Here is a 7,789-nt window from a genome sequence, read left to right on the forward strand (position 1 = left end):
AATTTTTAAGACTGCAAAGTGATACCTGTGATGTATTAGAGAGTACAAAGTGGTGTACAGAGAGAGAAAAAAAGCCCAAGTTTATTCTAGACCAGCGATTCTCAAATTTGAGTAAAGTATGAACTCCTTTTAAAGAAAAAAGAAGGGGGAAAAACTCTCAATGGCCACATTGTTGACTTAAATTTCTCTTTTAAAAACTACATGATTACGTTCAAATATAAAACTTTGTGTAAATTTCTTATGATTAGAACATGTATGTAACTATGAAACCAAAACAAATGTGTAAGTTTGTTAAATAATATCTAACATATATACTAGTTAATGGGTAGTAGGCACTTTACATACAGCAACTCATTTAAAACTCACAACAACTCTATTAGGTGGGCACTATTATACTCATTTAGTAGATGGGGAAATCAAGACACAACTGGTCAGTGGGGACCTGGGTTTCACAAAAAGTTCACAGACAATTGAGTATGAAGAATGATACTGTTGGATAGAAATTAAATTGCTGCTTGTAATGTGAGTGTGGTACTGACTGTAACTTTGTAGATCTTCTGGTTTAACATACTTAAAATGAGCTCTCAAAAAGATACATGCTCCCCAACGTTCATAGCAGCATTATTTACAATTGCCAAGATATGGAAGTAACCTAAGTGTCAACAGATGAATGGATAAAGAAGAAGTGGTACACACACACACACACACACACACACACACACACACACACACACACAATGGAATACTACTCAGCTATAAAAAAGAATGATGTTTTGCCATTCACAACAACATGGATGGACTTGGAGGGCATTATGCTAAGTGAAATAAGCCAGACAGAGAAAGACAAATACTGTATGATATCACCTATATGTGGAATTTAAAAAATACAACAAACTGGTGAATGGAACAAAAAAGAAGCAGACTCACAGATATAGAGAGCAAACTAGTGGTTACCAGTGGGGAGAAGGAAGGAAAGAGGGTCAATATAGGGGTAGGGGATTAAGAGGTACAAAATATTAGGTATAAAATAAGCTACAAGAATATACTGTACAACACAGGGAATATAGCTGATATTTTATAATAATCACAAATGGAGTATAACCTTTAAAAATAGTGAACCACTATATTGTATACCTGTAATTTATGTAATAAAAAATGTTTTAATTAAAATGAGCTGAATAGTGACTAATTTCTCCCATCCCTTTTTTCTCTTCTGTCAACTGCTAAATATACCTTGGAAGAGCACAAATTAATGTTATTTGGTCTTCACTAGAAGCAAATGTCTTGTTAGAAACTAAGTCTACATTTCCTCACTCATTAAATTTTTTTGACAATTCCTGATACTATTTTTTTTATTATTGAAATATAATTCACATACTATAAAGTTCACTCTTTTAAAGTGTACAATTCAGTAGTTTTTAGTGTATTCACAAAGTTGTGCAACCATCACCATTATCTAATTCCAGGATATTTTCATCATATCAAAAAGAAATACCCTACCCATTAAGGAGTCATCCCCCATTCCCTTTTCCATCAGCCAGTAAATTAACAACTACTAATTTATTTTCTGTCTGTATGGATTTGCCTATTCTGGACATTTTATATAATGGAATCATAAAATATATGGGCTTTTGTGTCTGGCAGCTTTCACTTGAACTAATTTTTCAAGATTCATCTATGTTGTAGTCTGTATCAGTACTTCATTTATTTTTATAATAATATCTGAATAATATCCTATTATATGAATATACTACATTTCATTTGTACATTCATCAATTGATAGACGTTTAGGTTGTTTCCATTTTGGAGCTATTATAAATAATACTGCAGTGAACATTTGAGTGCAAGATTTCCTAAGGACATGTTTTCAATTCTCTTGGGCATATAACTAGGAGTAGAATTGTTAAACTATTTCAAAATAGGTGCACCATTTTACATTCCCATCAGCAATGTATGAGGATTCTAATTTCTCTACTTTCTCATCAACTCTTAATATTATAATACTGACTTTGATTATAGCCATACTAGTGGGTGTGAAGTGGTACCTCATGTGATTTTGATTTGCATTTCTCTAAGAACTAATGATGTTGAGCATATTTCCATGTTCTTGCTGGTCATTTGCATATCTTCTTTGGAGAAATATGTATTCAAATTATGTGCCCATTTTATAATTGGGTTATTTGTCTTTTTATTGTTCAGCTGTAAGTTCTCTCATTAGGCTTTGACAGTGTGATACTGCTAGGCACCAATGCAATAATAAATGCAAAAAACATGGGTTCTGAAATTGCATACTTGTACTCAGTTATAAAGTGGTCATCTATGAGATCCAGAATCAAATCTGCTTTTACTGAAATTTTGAAGCTTATCATTAAAAAATATACATTTTAAATGTTTAATAAAATACTGATATCAGAAATATTCCCTCCACTTAATATCACAGAGAGTAAATTTTTCAAAGAAGGCAGTGTTAGTGACAATAGCAAAAGAATCAGAAAATGTATTATCCTAAAGCTGAGGGTTAAGAAAACAATTCTATACCAATATTATGGACTACATAGCAATTAATAATTATAAGCATCTGGACTATGTTGATATATGGAAATTCATTCATGAAACAATGTTAGCTACGAAATATCTGTCTTATACAGATATACACTCATATACTCTAATAGATTTATAAATGCGTCTACATCATTTTGTCTTCAGACAAAATCTATAAAATATGTTCTTATAAATCTATTAAAGTTTATTAATATATGTATAAATGTTTGTATATAATTTTATCTTCAATCTATTTCAGATTATATACATATAAATTTATTAAAATCTGTGAATGTGCTTTGGCAAAAAATGTAAGGTAATGTTAACAGAATTTTATGTTTATTGGATTGTTTGGTTTCAAAAAGCAGTGTTCCACAAAAATGGTTCTATTTTATTAATAGCATTGCTCACAAAGATTCAGTGCTCAAAAAAATTTTGGGAATTTGTTGGGAAGATGTTAAGTAAATGTTTTTAGGTAGAAGTTCTCAGAGCCTTTAATCCACTAATATGCATTGTGAATCTCTAAAAGAAAGAGGTTCTTCATATTATTTACCTCAAAGTCTGTTATTTTCATCATGATTTACATTTATTTTACTTGTGTAAACAAATTTGTGTAAATCTCACTTGCACTTGTTTACTAATTTATCTTCTCCACCAAACTATAAATTCTAAGAGGACAGGTAAGTATATCTCTCTTCTTCACCGTTGTTCCTAGTGCCTCAGCCAGGGCATACAGCAGGAGCTCAATAAATACTTTTGTAGTGAATGTATTACTTGGAGGAGCATCTTGAGGGACAAGGGCTTGAAGTTACACACTTTGGAAACTACGACTCTAAAGTTATTCAATTGTATAATAACTTCAAAGAAAAATTTGTGTTAAAACCTCTAGGCCAGAGGCAGAGTCAAGATGGCGGTGTGGGACGACACGGAGTTAGCGTCTCCCCACAATTAGGGTGCCTGCCGGCCAATGGTGGGAGACTCTAATGCCCAAGGAGATGGGAGGGACATCCAAGTGAACCGGTAGGATGTGGGGGGACTGAGGGGTGAGGAGAAGAATAGGTCAGACAGGATCGGCACCCCTGAGGCAGGGGAGATCAAGAGATGCAGGCAGGAGGCACTCTCCAGGAAGAGATGGAGAGGAGCAGAGGGCGATTGCCTGGCCCACTCGGGCCGGGGAGACTGCTGAGCTCCCAGGCCGGTCCCCTGCCCTCCAAAGCCCCCTCCAGGCCGCATGGGTCCTGGGGGCATAGGAGGGAGGCCAGGGAGATCAGGAGAGGCAGGAGGGAGGAGCCATCTGGGAGGAGTGGGAGAGGAGCGGAAGGTGTTTGCTCTGCCCACTTGGGCCTGAGGAGCCTGCTGGGCTCCCAGGTGAGGTCCCTGCCCTCTGAGACCAGGGGTGGGGGGCACACCTGGGGCCCCTTCTGTTCCTTGAGCCTAAGCCCCACCCCCCACAGCCCACAGGGCTGGAAAAGTCCTAAGCATAGGCCCCGCCTACCACCCAAACTTCACCCTTGCTTAGGCCCCGCCCTCCACAGCCAAGGCCATCCTCCTCTTTTTTTTTCTTCTTTCTTTCTTTTTTTTTTTTTTCTTTTCCTTTCCCTCCTCCTCTTTTTTACTATTGTGATACTGATGTACCTTCTGGTTGTTGATTCATCTATATTTTTATTTTTATATTCTTTCTAACATATCTGTTAGTTTCCTAGTCTAATTTTATTTTTTACTTTGTTATTGTTCTTTTTTTTTTTTTTGGCTGCCCCACGTGGCTTGCGGGATCTTGGTTCATCATCTGGGGGTCTGGCTGAAGCTCCTGTGGTGGGAGCTCCAAGTCTGAACACTGGACTAACAGAGAACCTCAGACCCCAGGGAATATTCATCGGAGTGAGGTCTCATGGAGTTCCTCATCTGAGCACCAAGACCCAGCTCTACCCAACAGCCTACAAACTCCAATGTTGGAAGCCTCAGGCCAAACAACCAGTAAGAGAGGAACACAATCTCACTCATTAAAAAAAAAAAAAAAAGAGAGAGATGGCAAAAAAATATGTCACAGATGAAGGAGCAAGGTAAAAACCTACAAAACCAAATAAATGAAGAGGAAATAGGCAATCAACCTGAAAAAGAATTCAGAGTAATGACAGTAATGATTCAGAATCTCGGAAATAGAATGGAGGCACAGATTGAGAAAACACAAGAAATGTTTAACAAAGATCTAGAAGAACTAAAGAACAAACAAACAGAGATGAACAACACAATAACTGAAATGAAAAATACACTAGAAGGAATCAATAACAGAATAACTGAGGCAGAAGAATGAATAAGTGAGCTGGAAGACAAAATGGTGGAAATAACTGCCGAGGAGCAAAATAAAGAAAAAAAGAATGAAAAGAATTGAAGACAATCTCAGAGACCTCTGGGACAACAATAAATGCACCAACATTCAAATTATAGGGGTTCTAGAAGAAGAAGAGAAAAAGAAAGGGACTGAGAAAGTATTTGAAGAGATTATAGTCAAAAACTTCCCTAACATGGGAAAGGAAATAGTCACCCCAGTCCAGGAAGCACACAGTCCCATACAGGATAAACCCTAGGAAAAACACACCAAGACACATATTAATCAAACTAACAAAAATTAAATTGAAAGAAAAAATATTAAAAGCAGCAAGGGAACAAAAAATAACATACAAAGGAATCCCCATAAGGTTATCAGCTGATTTTTCAGCAGAAACTCTGCAGGCCAGGAGTGGCAGGATATACTTAAAGTGATGAAAGGGAAAAACCTACAACCAAGATTACTCTACCCAGCAAGGATCTCATTCAGATTCAATGGAGAAGTCAAAAGCTTTTCAGACAAGCAAAAGCTAAGAGATTTCAGCACCACCAAACCAGTGTTACAACAAATGCTAAAGAAATTGTCTAAGCGGGAAACACAAGAGAAGAAAAAGACCCACAAAAACAAACCCAAAACAATTAAGAAAATGGTAATAGGAACATACATATCAATAATAACCTTGAATGTAAATGGATTAAATGCCCCAACCAAAAGACACAGACTGGATGAATGGATACATATACCCTGAGAAAACCATAATTCAAAAAGAGACATGTACCACAATGTTCATTGCAGCACTATTTACAATAGCCAGGACATGGAAGCAACCTAAGTGTCCATCATCAGATGAATGGACAAAGAAGATGTGGCACATATATACAATGGACTATTACTCAGCCATAAAAAGAAATGGAGTTATTTGTAGTGAGGTGAATGGACCTAGAGTCTGTCATACAGAGTGAAGAAAGTCAGAAAGAGAAAAACAAATACCACATGCTAACACATATATATGGAATCTAAAAAAAAAAAAAAAATGGTACTGATGAACATAGTTGCAGGGCAGGAATAAAGAGGTAGACATAGAGAATGGACTTGAGGACATGGGGTGGGAGTGGCGAGCTGGGGCAAAGTGAGAGTAGCATCGACATATATACACTACGGAATGTCAAGTATTTGGCTGGTGGGAAGCAGCAGCATAGCACAAGGAGATAGGTAGGTGATTTGCGATGACCTAGAGGGGTGGGATAGGGAGGATGAGAGGGAGGCTGAAGAGGGAGCGGATATGGGGTCATGTGTATGCATATGGCTGATTCGCTTTGTTGTGCAACAGAAACTAACACAGTATTGTGAAGCAGTTATACTCCAATAAAGATCTATTAAAAAAAATAAAAACCTCTAGGCCACTAGAGATCCATTTAATAAATTATTGTTGCACTTCAGTGGAATCCATTACTACTTCAGGGAACTAAAGAGATTTCTCAGAGAGCACGTCATGACCTGGAAAAATCTTGCAAAATCATTTTTATACTCTGCAACTCCAACTGAAAACTGTAGTAAAAATGACAGTAACCATGGAAGAAGTTGAAAGGAATCATGCTTTGCATGAATACCAACAATTTTGTGGAACACATTTGGTGACATGAGATTTTCCATCAAGGATGTCTTCTTATTTTAATAGTTCAAGTACGAAGGGCAGACATTCCTTCTGGAAACTGTAAATTATTGACTCATTGATTCTCTTTTAGGATAAGTGATTTCACATACAACTTGATTTTTTTTTTTGAATAGCCCATGTTATGACAGTTATTAAAAATATTTAAAATATATAGCTTTCCTACCTGTATTATACAACAATTTATAGTTTAGGTTTAAAAATGCTTTATTTTTTAATAACCTCTTGTGAAAGTGATATAATGCTATTGTATTTTTTAAGAACATAGGAAAGCTACTTTTCATCAACTACTAAGATTCATGAATTTCCTCCACTTGTCCTACAGAAGTGCTATAAAGATGCTAATTTCATTATTTCAGAGTAGTGTTGAAACAAAATAATCAAAATTGACATAAAATTTAATTATTTTTTTCCACTTAGCAAAGTGGAAAGAATTTTACCAGATGCCAACGCTGCCACATCATGACACACCACTGAAAGGTAGCTTATGTCTAAACTTCAAACCTCGATAATATTTGTAGGTGGAGGAGGGGGCACATGTCAAGTCAAACAAAGAATGTATTTCCAAAGCAGCATTTGCAAAGGTTAATCTCTCTATAGACTACAGAGGGGAAAGTGCAGTGTCCAATGATCGATCCAAGACCGACTTCAAGAGCTTTTTTCCTGGTTAATAAACCACCGGGAGAGATTTTTTTTAAACTTAAATTTGCTGAAATGGGGATTCACTAATGCATGCAAACAAATTCCCCAAATTTGAGAATCTTCACTGAACTGATTTTATATTTGAGAATAAAGATCTCTTGCTTCTGCTTACAGCTTCAGCACAAAAAATAAAGGATACCTGACTATTTGGCAATCTGCAGGGAGAAAATCCACATAATCCCCAAACCAAAGGTGGCCTTACAGCTCAGGAATCCTCTGAACACTCAAGGCCATTGCGGCCCCGGCAGTCAAACGTCTTTCCCAGGAACCCAGGTATCCTGACCGCCAGGCCTAACCGTCTTTTCTCCAACACCAAAGCTCCAGCGCCACCAGCTAGAGTAAAGGTCAAAGCTACCAAACTGCTATGCAGCCCGCCGGCTCTGAGGGTTCTCCTATCCCAGGGAGTTTTTAAATGTGGTTCACGAAAGGGCATTTCTGAACATTTTACTCCAAGGACACAGTCCAGCCAAAAGATGATTTGGGTGGGTAGAGGTGAGGGAAAGAACACGTACAGGATAAGAAGCGCAGTTTCTTGGAGACCTGTCAGG

Source organism: Balaenoptera acutorostrata, chromosome 7, assembly GCF_949987535.1.
Source record: "Balaenoptera acutorostrata chromosome 7, mBalAcu1.1, whole genome shotgun sequence".
In the NCBI taxonomy this organism is placed as follows: Eukaryota; Metazoa; Chordata; class Mammalia; order Artiodactyla; family Balaenopteridae; genus Balaenoptera; species Balaenoptera acutorostrata.